The sequence below is a fragment of the Narcine bancroftii genome, chromosome 5, assembly GCF_036971445.1.
Source record: "Narcine bancroftii isolate sNarBan1 chromosome 5, sNarBan1.hap1, whole genome shotgun sequence".
NCBI lineage: Eukaryota > Metazoa > Chordata > Chondrichthyes > Torpediniformes > Narcinidae > Narcine > Narcine bancroftii.
Window position 1 is genome coordinate 45,000,656 of NC_091473.1, and position 17,265 is coordinate 45,017,920.

General features: G+C 42.0%; 1 protein-coding gene across 4 annotated transcripts in view; it reads left to right on the top strand.

Moving 5' to 3' along the window:
• sema3h (sema domain, immunoglobulin domain (Ig), short basic domain, secreted, (semaphorin) 3H) overlaps positions 1-17,265 on the top strand; it is a 329,841-nt gene that overhangs the window by 218,651 nt on the left and 93,925 nt on the right. The window lies entirely within an intron of this gene.

Here is a 17,265-nt window from a genome sequence, read left to right on the forward strand (position 1 = left end):
TGTTACAGCAAGAAGCATTGCCACAACCAACTAGTCTCACCCCAAGACTGTCTACTTTGTGGCTTACAATCATTTATTAATAGGTTTCTAGAACATTCAAACAGACTGTGCCATATAAGTATATACAGGTACACGATCCTTTATCTGGACATCTAAAATCTGGAAAGCTCCAAAATCCAGCAAGTAGGGAGCGACGGTCAGGGTTGGCGGTTGGACGAGGTGGCTGAAGGACCAGCAGTCGGGGAGAGGCGACAAGGTAACTGGAAGGGGGTGGGGTTGGATACGGCAGCACGATTCGGGTGGGCTTTCTGAAATTCGGAAAAATCCAAAATTCGGAACACACTGTCCCCCAGGGGTTCCGGATAAAGGATCATGTATCTGCATATTCTAGAATTCTCTTGCGATTTGTAAAGCAGGGTTGTGTCCCTTACCCAATGATTAATAATCATTTGCCATATAAGAAGGCTCTACCTGATAACTGAGAGAAAGGAATGCAGCTAGGTTCCCTCTTCCAATAAACATTTAAAAACTTAGATTCTCATCGCCCACAGCCTGTGTGGGTCCAGCCACTGAGCACTTCAATGGTTCGCTGCTAGGTTCACCATCCTGTAAGGTCCTTCAGCCACTGAACCCATCACTGGTTTGCTGTTGTGGTTATCTCCTCTTGGAATGACTGGTTAATTGGGCACCCTGGACACCTAATTATCCCTGTGCATAGGGGAGCTTTAGAATCCTGAGGGTGTGGGGGGGGCGCTCAAATGTGGGGAGAATAAAATGAAATGATGTGAATGGTGTTTGATGCAGACATTCTGCGTATCTGAGCTGTATGACTGACAGCAGGAGAATTTGTGAACAGTTTCAGCATTAAAGACAATTATTGAAAAATTGTCATGAGGGATACAGATTGTTGCAGAAATGAAAATTATTCTTTTGGAGGCAAAAGACGGCAGCCTAGTATTACACTGCATGAGGAGCAGAAAACAAACTCGCCTGCGTAGGTCACAATCAACTTTATCTGCTTCTTAGAGAGGAAGAAAAGAGGTAGGTCACTTCTTTTGATCGTATTTACCCAACTGACTCCTCCACTTGACAGTAATCCCATTTTATTCTCACATTCCCATCAACTCCCACCCAGAGTCCACCAGTCACCAGACACAAAAGGACCAATTCACTGTGGCCAATTAACCTCCTGTCTCACGTGGTGTGAGAGGGAACCGGAGCACCCAGGTCATACCCATGCGGTCATTGGAAGAGGGTTCAAACTCCTTACTAACAGCACCTGAGATCAGGATTGAACCCCAGTTCCTGGCTCTGTGAGGCAGGAGTTCTACCAGCTGTGCTTCGTGACGCCCAGTTGGGTTACCCGGTGAATCAGATATTCATGATGTTCCTATAAATTCAGAAATGTCTCCATCTTCCAGGCAGCTTCAAGGTTGAGTCTCTGAATTAATAGTCCCAGTTTTTAACCACAGTGCTACCGCTGGAATCCCTGGGAAAGGGATGATGCTCCACCTTCATATTCACTGGATGGCTGAAGATGAGATTGGAAGTGATATAACTATATTGAGTTTGAGTAAAAGCCAAGTCCCTGAGGACTTTAGACGAAGCAGGGATACTATTATATTCAATAATTTATCAGGAAAGAAGTGCAGTGATGGAGGATTGGTGGATAGTTACTGTATCTACATTTAAAGTCACAGTCAGAACACTTTTAAGGATCTTTGACCCACTCAGCTTTAAAAGCTACAGCAGGGAAATAATCACATCTTTATTAAATCAGAAGTGGAAAACAGAAACTAAAGATAAATTAATGGCATACATGGATTATCAAATGGAAAGTTTTTCATGACTAACCTCCCTGAATACTTTGAAGTGGTATTAGAGAAAAACAGAGACAAAAATGGCATTAATGCATCGAGATAAAAGAAAAAGAACTGGATTTAATTATTTTCACAACCCCTTGGAGGTGAGCCTATCGTCAGATCAGCCATGACCTCATTGAATGGCGGAGCAGGCCTGACAGGCCGGATGGCCTACTCCTGCTCCTATTTCTTATGTTCTTATGATGCCATAGCCAAACTCCTGAAACATGGTTACTATTATATAGTAGGAAATTCAGCAGCCAACCTCCAGACAAGTAGGAATGACACCATCTGTTTTAGTGACTTTTCTCCAGATCAGGGATTGAACTGTTGGGATCAGAACAGCATGACATAAAATCAAGACAATTTAAGACAGTATTGATATCTTCAGCATGATTCTGAAACAAGCCAATAAAGACCTCAACAATGAAGACGGTGTTACATCCGGTACCGCATGGATGGCAGTCTCTTCAATCTGAGGCGCCTGCAAGCTCACACCAAGACACAAGAGCAACTTGTCCGTGAACTACTCTTTGCAGACGATGACACTTTATTTGCCCATTCAGAGCCAGCTCTCCAGCGCATGACGTCCTGTTTTGCGGAAACTGCCAAAATGTTTGGCCTGGAAGTCAGCCTGAAGAAAACTTTGAGGTCCTCCATCAGCCAGCTCCCCACCATGACCACCAGCCCCCCCCCCCCCCCCCACATCTCCATCGGGCACACTGAACTCAAAACGGTCAACCAGTTTACCTACCTCAGCTGCACCATTTCATCTGATGCAAGGATCGACAAAGAGATATACAATAGACTCGCCAATACAATAGGCAAATAGCGCCTTTGGAAGACTACATAAAAGAGTCTGGAAAAACAACCACCTGAAGAAACACACAAAGATCACCGCGTACAGAGCCGTTGTCATACCCATGCTCCTGTTTGGCTCCGAATCATGGGTCCTCTACCAGCATCACCTATGGCTCCTAGAACGCTTCCATCAGCGCTGTCTCCGCTCCATCCTCAACATTCATTGGAATGACTTCATCACCAACATCGAAGTACTCGAGCTGGCAGAGTCTGCAAGCATCGAATCCATGCTTCTGAAGACCCAACTGCTCTGGGTGGATCACGTCTCCAGAATGGAGGACCGTCGCCTTCCCAAGATCGTGTTCTATGGCGAGCTCTCCACTGGCCACCGAGACAGAGGTACACCAAAGAAGAGGTACAAGGACTGCTTAAAGAAATCTCTTGGTGCCTGCCACATTGACCACTGCCAGTGGGCTGATCTCGCCTCCAACCGTTCATCTTGGTGCCTCACAGTTCGGCGGGCAGCAACCTCCTTTGAAGGAGACCGCAGAGCCCACCTCACAGACAAAAGACAAAGAAGGAAAAACCCAACACCCAACCCCAACCCACCAATTTTCCCTTGCAACTGCTGCAACCGGGCCTGCCTGTCCCGCATCGGACTTGTCAGTCACCAACGAGCCTGCAGCAGACGTGGACATACCCCTCCATAAATCTTCATCCGCGAAGCCAAGCCAAAGAAAAGAAAAGATATCTCAGCAGCACAGATATGTGGCAATTAAACCTTCAAGTGCAAGGTATTATGTTGTGGTGGGGGAAATAAAACAGAGTTCATATTTCGAAGAATCATAGAATCTAAAGGGTGGAGGAACAAAAGATTTGGAAATGCAAATAAATAAATCATTAAAAATTGTGATTGGCGTCAACAAGACCTTATAAAAGTAAAACAGGCTACTAGGGTTTAATTCTGGAGGAATGGAGTTGAAAAGTAGTTTCAGTGCTATTGAACTTTGGTTACGCCACACCCTGAGCTACACTGGTCATCATAAAACAGGTGTGAGAGAGAGTATAACATTAGTTATAAATAAGGCAGCAGAAATATGGGGGTACATCTATTGTGAGATGATGAACAGGATGGGCTGCTGTTCTCTGGTAAATATGAGGCTGAAGAACCATAGAACGATAGAACATTACAGCTCAGAAATAAGCCCCTTCAGTCCTTCTAGTCTGTGCCGAACCATTTTTCTCCCTAGTCTCACTGACTAGTCTCACCCAGTCCATAGTCCTCCATACCTCTCCCATCCAAATTCTTCTAACAGGTTAAAATTGAGCCCACATTCACCACTTCAGCTGGGAGCTCATTCCTCACTCCCATCACTCTCTGTGTGAAGAAGTTCCCTCTCATTTTCCCCCTAAACCCTTTCACTCAACCCATGTCCTCTGATTTGTATTTTACCTATCCACAGTGGAAAAAGCCTACTGATATTTACTCTGACTTTCCTCTTCATAATTTTAAATACCTCTATCAAATCTCACCTCATTCTTTTATGCTCCAAGGAATAAATTCCTAACCTGTTCAACCAGTTCCTGAAGTCCAGGCAACATGCTAGTAAATCTTCTCTGCACTTTTTCCATTTTATTGATCTTTCCTGTAGTTAGGTGACCAAAACTGCACACAACACTCCAAATTTGGCCTCACCAATGTCTTGTATAACTTTTCCATAACATCCCAACTCATATATTCAATACTTTGATTTATGAAACTCTCTTTACAACTTTATTCACCTATTACGCCACTTTCAGGGAATCATGTATCTGTATTTCCAAATCCCTCTGTTCTACTGCACTCCTCAGTTCCCTACCATTTACTGTTTACGTCCTTTTTTAGTTTGTCCTTCCAAAATATTACACCTCACACTTGTTGGCATTAAATTCCATCTGCCATTTTTCAGCCTATTTTTCCAGCTGGTCCAGATCCCTCTGCAAACTTTGAATGCCTTCTTCGCTGTCCACAACACCTCCAAACTTAGTTCATCTGTAAACTTGTGGATCCAATTTACTACATTATCATCCAAACCATTGATCTAGATGACAAACCCAGAACCGATCCCTGAGGCACAGCACTAGTCACAGGCCTTCAGCCTGAGAAGCAATCATCCATCACTACTCTCTGGCTTCTCCTGTCCAGCCATTGTCGAATTCTGTTCACCATAAATACCAAGAGTCTGAAACTTCCTGACTAACCTCCCATGTGGAACCTTGTCAAAGGCCTTACTAAAGCCCATGTAGACGACATTCACAGCTTTTTCTTCATCAACTTTCCTGGTAACCTCGAAAAACTCTATAAGATTGGTTAAACATGACCCACCATGCACAAAACCATGTTCCTGAAATAATTGTATATCTGATCTATTAGTACATCTTCCAATAATTTACCTACTACTGATGTCAGGCTCATCTGTCTGTAATTTCCAGGGTTAGTTTTGGAGCCTTTTTAAACAACAGAACAATGTGAGCTACACTCCAATCCTCTGGCAACACACCTGTGGTTAAGGACAAATTAAATATTTCTGCCAGAGCCCCTGCTATTTCTATACTAGCCTCTGAGGAAACATCTTGTCAGGCCCTGGGCATTTATCCACCCTTATTTGCTTTAAGGCAGCAAGCACCTCCTCCTCTTTAATCTGTATAAGTTTTATCATCTCTCTGCTTGAGAAAGCAAAAGATATTTGGATTGTGAATCATTTTGACTGGAAACGAATGATTCTACTTGAAATACAAAACTAAAGACAAAAATACAAGTCAACAACGAATAGCATTTGAAATGAAGAACTTCAAATTTAAGTTAGTTGATTGTACCAGTACAGCCCAACAAAACAACATTCTTTGGTCCCCAGTGCAGAACAGTGGAAAACATGTGCACAGACATAACACACTTAAAGACAAATAATACACTATGTATGTGAATATATTAAAATAAATATTCTTAATAAATAATAGCATCATGGAGAGTTGATTTAGCAGTCATTCAGCAGTCTTGCTGCCAGTGGGAAGAAGTTGTTCCTCAGCGTGGTGGTTCTGGCTCTGATACTTCTATATATTTTTCATGTCAGGAGTAGCTGGAAGATGCTGCGTGTGGAGTGGTAAAAGTCCTCAGAGATTTTGTGATCCCTCTTTAAAAACTATCCTGGTAAATCCCATTGGTGGGATGGTGGGATGGAGGAATGGACAGGGAGACCCCAGTGATCCTCTCTGCCACTTTTATGGCCCATCTGATCTGATGCTCTACAGCATCTGTACCAGGGATGTTTCCAGATAGGACATTCTGGATAGAACTCCACTAGAAAGTTGACAGAATGGTGGCCAATAACTCTACCCGTTTCAGTCTTCTCAGGAAGTGCAGTCACTGTGGCGCCTGCCTGACAACTGAGGAAATGTTATGCATCCCAGATAGGTCATTTCATAAGTAGACTCCGAGGAACTTGGTGTACTCACTCTACTACCGAGCTATTAATGTGGTCTAGAGGGTGATCGTCCCTGGTGCTCCTGATGTCTACAATCATCTTTGTCTTGTCCATGTTGAGCATTGAGACTCAGGTTGTTATTATTTCTTCAGAAAGAATAAAGAAATTATTTTATCTAGGGATTAAGGTCAAGGCAGAATTTATAATTTCAAAGAACAGTAGCCCAGCTGCTTCCAAGACAATGCTGGAAAGGTACCAAGGGACAAGGAGTTCAAATTGATGGCAATATTTCTCTAGATGGGCAAGCTGAATACCTGCATTGTCTGTTTTGGCATTTCTACAGGAAGTGTAAGGCCATAGTACAGGAGAAAACAGCTTTAAAAAAGGGAACATTAGTTTTATATAGATATTGGGGATCTGGTTAAGAAGAAGAGGTATAGATGACACCTATTGACAACTAGGAGCAAATTAGGTTCTTGAGGAATATTGAAAAATGCAAGAAAAATCAAAAAAGAAATTAGGAAGGTTAAAGAAAATATGAGGTTCCTTTGGTAGACAAGGTGAGGGAAGATGCTAAGGCAGAGCTCTGTGGTTAATAAGGGATTACTTAAAGTGCTTGTGAGTAGGAAAAAGAACCAATGCTATAAAAATAATCCAGGAAATTATTAGCCAGTGAGCCTGATATCAGTAGTGGTTAAATTATTGGAAGGTGTTCTAAAAGATTAGATATCCAAATGTTAACATGGTGTTATGTTGTACATGATAATTAGTGGTAGGAAAGTTGATGAGGGAAAGCCTATGGATGTTTCTGTATGGACTTTAGTAAGGCCTTTGACAAGGTCACACATGGGAGGTTAGCAAGGAAAATTCAGTCGCTCAGTAAGTAGTAACTTGGATCAGAGGAGATGGAATGTTATATTAAGGTGGTACAAGATATTGGTGAGGCCAAATATGGAGTATTGTGTGCTGTTTTAGTCACCTAACTATGGGAAGGATATCAATAAGAGAGAAAGAAGGCAGAGAGGATTTACAAGGATATTGGCAGGGCTTGAAGAACTGAGTTACAGGGAAAGGTTAAGCAGGTTAGGACTTTATTCCCTGGAGCACAGAAGAATGAGGAGAGATTTGATCGAGGTATACAAAATTATGATAGTTACAGACAGGATTTTCCACTGAGGTTAGGTAAGATAAAAACTAGAAGGTGAAAGGGGAAAATTTAAAGGGAACATTAGGAGAAACTTCTTCATGAAAGAGAGTGCTGAGAGTGTGGAATGAACTGCCAGCTGAATTAGGGGGGGGGGGGGGGTCATTTATCTCAATAATATGGATACTTATGAAGGCACCATTTTCTTTGAAAATATTCAGGTAGCCAAGTGTCTCAGCTTCAAGGGGAAATTCCAGGTTGATGTATTGTGTCCTAGCTGACAATACCCCAGATTCACAAGAACAAGACTCAACCAATGGTTGAGCATTTCTATTGGTACTGGCCTGGTTTGTCCTTCTCTAGGTGTCCACATCTAGACATTCCAAACATCACTCTGCCCCAAAAACAGCAATGCACAGAGACTATTTTTGGAACTATTTTTCCCTCTTACCAACAAATTAAAAATAAGCTTGTCTCTTTGTCAAGATATTGGAGAACACAAGCTTGGCCAAGAAATGGGGTGGGGAATCAGAAGGGGTGAAGAAATTGGATGGAAACAAAGTTCAGAAGGGAGTAGGAAGTCAGAAAACAGAGTACCAGAAATTATAAAGGACATAGGGAGGGAGCAGCAGAGACAGGAGGAGCGGAATTGGAGATGGGGTAAGTGGAGGAATCGAGACAAAAAGTTTGAATTGCCAAAGTATGGAAAACTATGGATCCAATGGAGGTAAAGGGATTAGTGTTGAAAGGTGCAATGGGTGGCATGGACAAAGTTGTCAAGCCTGTTTCAGTGCTGACTTTAGACTTTATGGATGAGACAGAGAGCAAGGGCAGAAGAGGAGCTAGAGTCAGAAGAGTTTTACATTACAGAAAGAGAACCTATTGCCTACTTATCCATGCTGACTGAGCTCATTCTATTCATCTTTGTTCAGCCTATATTCTTTTTAAACTTTCCCTCCCACGGTGAAATATTTCAGCAAGCTATTGTGAAGAGGGACCTGGGAGTGCTTGTGCATTAATTGCAAAAGGTTAATGTGCAGGTGCAGCAGGTAATCAAGGTAAATGGGATGTTGACCTTCATTGGTAGATGGATTGGATTTAAGAGCAGGGAGTACTGTATATAGTTTTGGTCTCCTTACCCGAAAAGGATCTGCTGGCTTTGGAAGCAGTGCAGAGGAAGTAGGTTGATTCCAGAATGAAAGGGTCATCTCGTACTCAAAAGAGCCTAAAAGGATGAGTGGGATCTTATGGCAATACAGAAAATTATGAAAGGAATTGAAAAGATGGAGGCAGAGAGGTGGCTTCCTCTGGTAGGTGAGATGAGAACTAAGGGACATCAACTCAAGATTTAGGGGAGTACATTTAAGACAGTAGGGAGGAAGTACTTTTCCAAGAGAGTAATGCATCCATGGAAATCTCTGCCAAAGGAAGCAGTTGTGTCATGACTTTCTGAATGAATCTCCCAATGGGGGACTTGATCAAATGCCTTTCTAAAATTTATGTACCCTACATCTACCCCCCTACCCTCATCAATTTTTTAAATGAATTTCTCAGAAAACACAATTAGGCTAGTGACCTTCTCCTCACAAAACCACGTTGACTATCCCTGAGAAGACCATACTTCTTCAAATGTTCATAAATCCTTTCTTTAAGAATCTTCTCCATTATTTTTCCCACCACTGATGTAACACTCATTGGTCTATAATTCCAAGGATTCACCTTATTACCTTTTTTAAAGAAGGAAATCACATTTTCCATTCTCTAATCCTCTGGCACCTTCCCTGTGGCCAAGGAAGATGCAGAGATATTATTTGTTAGTCTACTTTCATACTTCATAATTACCCTCCTTAATTTTTTAGTTACCTTCTGCAAATTTTTATAACTTCCCTGTCCTCTATCTTCCCACTAATTTGTTTCTTCCTTGTATGCCCTCTCTTTTGCTTTTACATTGGCTTTGACTTCCCTTATCAGCCACAGTTGTGACATTTTCCAGTTTGAATATTTCCTCTTTTTTAGTGTGTATTTATCCTGCATCTTCCTCATTTCTTGCAGATAATCCATCCATTGTTTCTTTCCCGTCTTCCATACTCGTGCCCCCTTCCAATCTACCTTGGCCTTTTCTTCTCTCATACCACTGTAATTCCCTTTCCTCCATTGAAATACTGACACATCTGACTTTAATTTCTCCTTGTTAAATCTCTAATTGAATTGAATTATATTGTGATCACTGCCCCCAAATAGCTCTTTAAGCTCTCTAATCACCTCTGGTGCATAGCACAACACCCGAGCCAGTGCAGCTGCTCCCTTTAAATGCAACAAGCTGCTCCAAAAGCCATCTTGTAGACTTCCTAAAAATTCTTTCTCTTAAGATCCAGTTCCAACTTGGTTTTCCCAATCTACTTGCATATTAAAATCCCCCATCATACCATAATATTGTCCTTTTCCATTTGCTTGGTGTAATTTGTTGTCCACATTGTAGCTACTGTTAAATTGGAGCAAGGACAGGAAATCAGAGAAGATGTCAGGTGAGGGGAAAAAGGAACAAACAAACAACACTGTGATCGAATTCCTCAAAGAACACGGCATGGCTAGCATAGAGGCTAGCACAATGGTGTTATAGTGCCAGTGACCAAGGTTCAAATCTGTGCTGCCTGTTCTCCCTGTGTCCGTGTGAGTTTCCTCCCACCCTTCAAAACATATCAGGGTTGTAGTTCAATTTGGTGTAATTGGGTGACATGGGCTTGTGGGCCGGAAGGGTCTGTTACCATGCTGTGTCTAAATTTAACATTTAATTAAAAAAAAAAGGTCTGCATGCACAGGATAGACACATTACATCCTTCCTCTTTGAATAATATAGCCCATAACTGTTTGGAATAAAACTGACAACAAGGAGATGGTTGAAACCGTGCCCTGCTGCAGAAAGCTTTGGCGAGGATGTCTTTTTTTCTTTGGATTGGCTTCGTGGACAAAGATTTATGGAGGGGTATGTCCACGTCTGCTGCAGGCTCTTTGGTGACTGACAAGTCCAATATGGGACAGGCAGGCACGGTTGCAGCGGTTGCAAGGGAAAATTGGTAGGTTGGGGTTGGGTGTTGGGTTTTTCCTCCTTTGTCTTTTGTCAGTGAGGTGGGCTCTGCGGTCTTCTTCAAAGGAGGTTGCTGCCCGCCGAACTGTGAGGCGCCAAGATGCACGGTTGGAGGCAAGATCAGCCCACTGGTGGTGGTCAATGTGGCAGGCACCAAGAGATTTCTTTAAGCAGTCCTTGTACCTCTTCTTTGGTGTACCTCTGTCTCAGTGGCCAGTGGAGAACTCGCCATAGAACACGATCTTGGGAAGGCGATGGTCCTCCATTCTGGAGACGTGACCCACCCAGCGCAGTTGGGTCTTCAGCAGTGTCGATTTGATGCTTGCGGATTCTGCCAGCTCGAGTACTTCGATGTTGGTGATGAAGTCACTCCAATGAATGTTGAGGATGGAGCGGAGACAGCGCTGATGGAAGCGTTCTAGGAGCCGTAGGTGATGCCGGTAGAGGACCTATGATTCAGAGCTGAACAGGAGCGTAGGTATGACAACGGCACTGTACATGCTGATCTTTGTGTGTTTCTTCAGGTGGTTGTTTTTCCAGAATCTTTTGTGTAGTCTTGTGTAGTCACGAGGATGTATCCGCGTGTGAAATGAGCGAGGTGAATCTGGGTGGAAGTTAGACCACATGTCCAATTAACCATGCTTGGAAATATGGAACAGAGATTTACAAAACTTCCAGCTTTTAAGTATGTGAAAAGACGAGCAATTATAGTCCAGTCAGCAGTGGGGAAACATTTCAAAACAATAATCTGGGTCCAAATTGATGGTTATTGGGAAAAGTACAGATTAGTAAAAATGAATGCAGCATGGATTTGTTCAAGTCAAGCTGTGTTAACCAGCTTTTTGGTGGAGATATCTGGGAATAAAGCACCTCTGCTGGTGTACATAGAAACATGAAAAAGCTGTTTGATATAATTCAACAGAACAGATTCCGAGTGTCAGCAAATTCCACAGGAATGTTGAGGCAGTGACAGACTGATACAAAATTAGTCTGAGGGAGTAGTGGTAAAGAGATGCTTTGCAGAAGAAAGGAACAGTTAGCTCTTTTTTCATAGGTTTTGCTGTCAGGACCATTGCTTTCTTAATTTGTTTTAACCTGGAGGTGGGTATATGAAACATAATTTAAACTTCGCAGAGGAATGCAAAACTTGGGAAAGTTGAAAAAAAATTGGTCAGGATGGTGACAAACCTCAGGATCTAGTCTGACTAGTAAAATAGGAGGACTTGGAAGATCCATTTATGAAGCAATAGGTCTTGGCAAGAATGAAGAGAAACAATATAAATGATCATTTTACAGAGCCCGGCATCAGAAAGTTCTGGCTGCGCACATACACTTTTTTTTAACGTGTGGAGAATGCAGTCACAAATGTGGCTGTATTATTAGATTGCCAAAGCAAAGACGCATGACTGGTTTTTTAAAATGCAGTTTGGCCTCAGCATCGTCTCATCTTGAAAACCCCCGTCTCACCCCATCTCTCAGCAACATTTGAATTAAATTCTTGTGCCTACTTATTTTATAGCACTGAAGTCCTGACAATGGGAGGGATCTGGGCTTGAATGTCAGCTGAAAGTAATTAGTGTATTTCCAAAGCAAACCACAGGGAAACAGGAATGAATAACAGGATCAGATGGCTAATGGTCCTCTAATAATGGGGAAGAGGTTCTGGAGTAGGTAGGTTCTGGCTCTGATTAGTGTGGCACAAGACATCGTGATGCCATGTTGGATATGTAATAAAGTCGGCTATTTTTCTAGGCTCTACAAAGGACCCCGCAGCTGGCACTCCTGCGCCATTTTGTTACGGAATTATAGAGCACAGAAAGAAACCTCTTCCATGCCAACTTCCTCCACTCATCACCTATCCCTCTCCAAATGCCTGAAAGCAGATCCATCTCCTCTGCTACCTGATATTCACTGCCCTCTTGTGTGATAGGTGTATCCCTCAGATCACCTTAAAGAACTTTCTCCTCTCCAATCTTTGATCTCTGCTCTCTTGTTTTAGGCTCCCCTGGCATGTGGGAATGATTTTGACTATAAACCCAATTTATATTCCTCATAATTTTGTAAACTTCTTGAAAGGTGACCAGTTAGTCTCCAACATTTCATTGAGATTAAATCTAGCCGATTCAATCTCTTCTGGTGAACCTTTTCTGCACCTCAGAAATTTTTCATTACCCTATCCACCTGTGACTCTACTTTCAGTGAGCTACATACTTACTTGCCAACACCTGTTCTATAGTCCTTACCAATTTATTCTGCATGTCCTATCAGAATTTGACCCCCTAAACCACATGAGCTCACATTTGTCTGGCTTATATTCTCTCTGCTCCCACTCCACCCAATTTTACAACTCATCTGTCTCCAAATTCATCTTTGAAGTAGTATGTTTGCTCTCCATGACTCCATCAATTTTCATGTCCTCGAAAGTAGTTAGTAACAGCAGTTCCATTCTCATCCAAGTCATTTCTGGAATGAAGGGATTAGCATATGAAGAAGGCTTGATGGCTTGAGGACTGTACTCCTTGCAGTTCAGAAGAATAAAGGGGAACCTCATCGAAATAATTTCAAATGTTGAAAGGTCTGGAAAGAGTAGATGTGGCAAAGTTGTTTCCGATGGTAGGGGAGTCAAGGACAAGAAGGCACAACTTCAGGATTGAAGGGCACCCATTTAAAATAGATGTGGAGGAATTTCTTCAGTGAGAGAGTGACAAACCTCTGGAATTTACTACAATGAGCGGCTGAGGAGCCAGGTCCTTGGGTGTATTTAAGGCAGAGATTGATAGATATCTGAATAGTTAGGATGTCAAAGGCTATGGGAAGAAGGCAAGAGAGTGGAGCTGAGTGGGAGAATGGATCAGCTCATAATGGAATGGCAGAGTGGACTCAATGGGCTGAATGGCCTATTTCTGCTCCTATATCTTATTGTCTTATTATAAATACAAGTTTCTCCTCTATGTAGACCTCCACTGCTTCTCATCTGCTGCAGCTTTGTGGAACAGAACCAAAGTACAGGGTGCACAGGAAAATAAGGAAAGGGAAAGGCCATTTGGCCATCAGTCCCATTTTGCTCAGTGACCATTTGAAAACTGCAATCCTCAATTGCTACTTGTTATCCTGAGCAAGTACACAAATACCCACTTATCTGGCAAATAAAAGTCAACATTTGAGAACAGTTCTTTCTTTTGGAGGTCAAATTAAAGAGACAGATGAACTGTTAAGATCATAGCATGTAAGGAGATCAAGAGGATTGGGTTTGGTCTGATGGTGAGATCAGCGATGAACGTACTGTATGTTGGAGTAGGCATAAAGGGTGGAATGGGTTGTTGTTGCTCCTATTTCTTCTATCTTCATATTCCAAAAGTGAGACAATCAGATTCCAAGCAAAAATTATTAATGATATCCTCATTTGGCACAATATGCAAGGCATTTATTTTTAAACAGCAACAATGACTTGCTTTTACAAAGCCATGTAGCAGCTGATCAAGCAGGCAGCAAAGATGTGTCAGAAGAGCGATAGTGACAGCAAAGAAAGTGGATTAAGGTTGATCACAGTTTTATTCGAGTGTTGTGGATTTGCCAGACAATAGACCTTCAGACACACTGCTGGATGCAAAGCTGCAAGGAAAAGGGGAGGACATGCCACTATTGACTCTGAAGGCAGAGGGCTTATGTATCTTCCCACACAAATGGAATGGACCATGACCAAATTTCCAATTCCCAAAAAAATATTAATAATAGTTGAATAATAATGTTGTTGGGAAAACTAAACCTAAATTTTCTCCAGACATGCTGAGCAATGTCTTGGCGCTTTTATAGAAGTAGCTACAGGAGGGAGTCCTAACGCCAGCACCAATCACCTTGGGAGCCCCAGTGGTGGCTCCTGAGTCACGGCCTGATTGTGTCATCATGATGTCATCACCTCACCCCTTTACAGCCACTTGCAGCAACAGTGCCTTTAGGAGGAGGTGGAGCGACTGCGCTTCGCCTTTGACTGTACCCCTCAGGACACATTGGAGTCCGTGCGCTGGATCTGCGCTCGGTGGTTTTTTGGAGGTAGGTTTAACGATGTAAGGGCAGAGAATATCCACCTTTACACTCTCTTATTTCTTCACTATAAAAAGGCCTAGTGTTTCTGAAGGGAATCTCTTTTGCTTCTCTTTCTCTTATTATGAGGGGCACCGGGCAATGTTAATGGAGAATCTTGTTTGCCTTATGGCAGGGAAAAGTGAATTTTGTGTATTTATTTTTGTATAATTGCATGACAATAAAAGGAATCTAATCTAATCTTCTAAAATTCACCAATTCCAGACTGAAAGGTACTAATGTAACCCAAGGGAGAGAGAAAGGAAATGGGAAAGCATAATCCAGTTAGCCTGACATCAGTAATACAGGCAATGTTAGAAGCTATTGTTAATGAAGTGGTAACAACATTTGGAACTCAATGAGATTGGCAATGAAATCTGATTCATGAAAGGAAAAATTATGCTTCACAAATCAGGGTTTTTTTGAGGTTGTAAACCAACGGAATAAATTATGGGACAGGTGTCATTGGACTTTCAGAAGGTTTTTGATGTGGTGCCACTCAAGAGTTATTGAGCAAAATTTAGAGATACAGCACATAAGCCCACACTGCTCATATGACCAATTAACCTACTACACCTTTAGAATGTGAGAGGAAACCCATGTGGAGAAGGAGAGAATGTGCAAACACCTGAAAGACAGCAGCAAATTCAAACATGGGCTACTGACACTTTAAAATCATTTTAAAATTCAAATTATTTGTTAGAGAACATACATGACATCACATAAACCCCGAGACACTTTCTCAAAATCAGAATCAGAATTTATTGTCATGAACAAGTCAAAATTCAGTGTTTTGCTGCAGCATCGTAATGCAAACATTCATATTATGAACCATCTTACAACATTACTATGAAAATATAAAAATAAATGTGAATGAAAAGTGAGGCAGTGTCTTTGGTTCATTGATTATTCAGAAATCTGATGCCAGTGGGGAAGAAGCTGTCCTTGTGCCACTGAGTGCTTGTCTTTAGGCTCCTGTACCTTTTTCCTGATGGTAGCAGAGTGAAGAGGGCATGGCCTGGGTGGTGGGGGTCCTTGAGGATAGAGACTACTTTTCTTAAAGAAAGAAATGTAAACAAGAAAATGAAATGTTAGCAAACTGAGTGTGGAAATGCAGAAGTATAAATATTCAGTAATAAATAATGAACAAATTTCAAATCCTAAAGTAAGTCACTGATTGAGTTTGTAGTTCATGACTCTGATAGTTGAGAGGTAGCAACTATTCCTGAACCTGGTGGTATGAGCCCTATGGCTCCAGTACCTCCTTCCTAATAGAAGCAGTGAGAACAGATCATTTCCTGGCTGGTGTGAAACCTTGATGATTGCTGCTACTCTCTAAAGGCAACGCTCCATATAGATGTTCTCAATGATGGGGAAAGTTTTGCCTGTGTTGTACTAGGCTGACTCCATTACCTTTTTCAGGGTTTTTCACTCAGAATTATTAGTGCCCCATACTAAGTTGTGATGCAGCCAGTCAGCACACATCCACTACACATCTGTCAAAGTTTACCAGAGTTTCCGATAACATACCAAACCTTCACAAACTCCAGAGGAAAAAGAGGTACTGACGTGTTTTATTCACAGTGGAATTAATAAATGGATCCAGGATAGGTCCTCCGAGATAGTGACTCCCAGGAATTTAAAGTTGCTCACTCTCTTCACCTCTAATCTCCCAACGATTACTAGATCATATAACCCTGTTTATCGCTTCCTAAAGTCTACAATAAGTTCCTTGGTCTTGGTGACACTGAGTGTGAGGTTGTTGTTAGTACATCATTCAGCCAAGTTTTCAATCTCCCTCCTGTATGGTGACGCATTGCTCCCTTTCTCCAGCCCTCTCCAGTGGTATCATCAACAAACTTGTTTTTGATGTTGTTGTCATACCAAGCCACACAATCATAGGTATAAAGCGAGTAGAGCAGAGGCTTAAGTTTGCATCCCAGTGGTGCTCTGGCTGAAACAGAGATTGTGGAGGAGATGTTTTCATCATTCTGCATTGTCTGGGGTCTGGAGGTGAGGAAATACGAGATCCAATTGTCCAATTGCACTGTGGGGTATTGAGGCCCAGGTCTTGGAGTTTGCTGATTAGTTTTGAGGGGATGATGGTATTGAATGCTGATCTTCAGTCAGTAAAGAATATTCAGATAATCAGATGTTCTAAGGTTTTGTGAAGAGCCATTTGAAATGAATCTGCAGCAAACCTAATGCTGTGCTAGGCAAATTGGAATGGATCCATGTCACTGGTCATACAGGAATTGATATGCTTCACACCAGCCTCTCAAAACACTTCATCACTGTGGATGTGAGTGCCACACTTCATGACTTGGAAAAACATTGCAGTTCCTTCACCATCGCCGGGCCAAAATCCTGGAACATTGGTATACTCTTACCTCAAGGGCTGCAGTGGGTCATTGAAACAGCTTACCTCCGCCTTATCTAGGTTAATGAAATTGTGCAATTAACTTCTGGCTCAGCCTGTCAAGCCCATATTCCTTAAATAAATGAAAAAAAGATTCAGGTGTCCTTGAATATGGATCATTAAAGTTATAGCTAGAAATCAGGAAGGTATTTTTTTTCTAAAGAGCATTTGAGTAAAGACTAAAGATTTCATTGCAATGTGAGACCACGTTTGGAATATTTAGCACAAATCTGGTATCCTAATGTAAAGAAGGATATGCATGCAATAAAGGATTTGTAGTGGTTTCAAAAGATTGAGTGGATTAGGCAATAAGACATAGAAATAGAAATAGACTGTTCATCCCATCAAGTCTACCCTGCTGGATCATGAGCTGATCCATTTTGCCATTCAGGCAAACTGCCCTAGCATGGGAA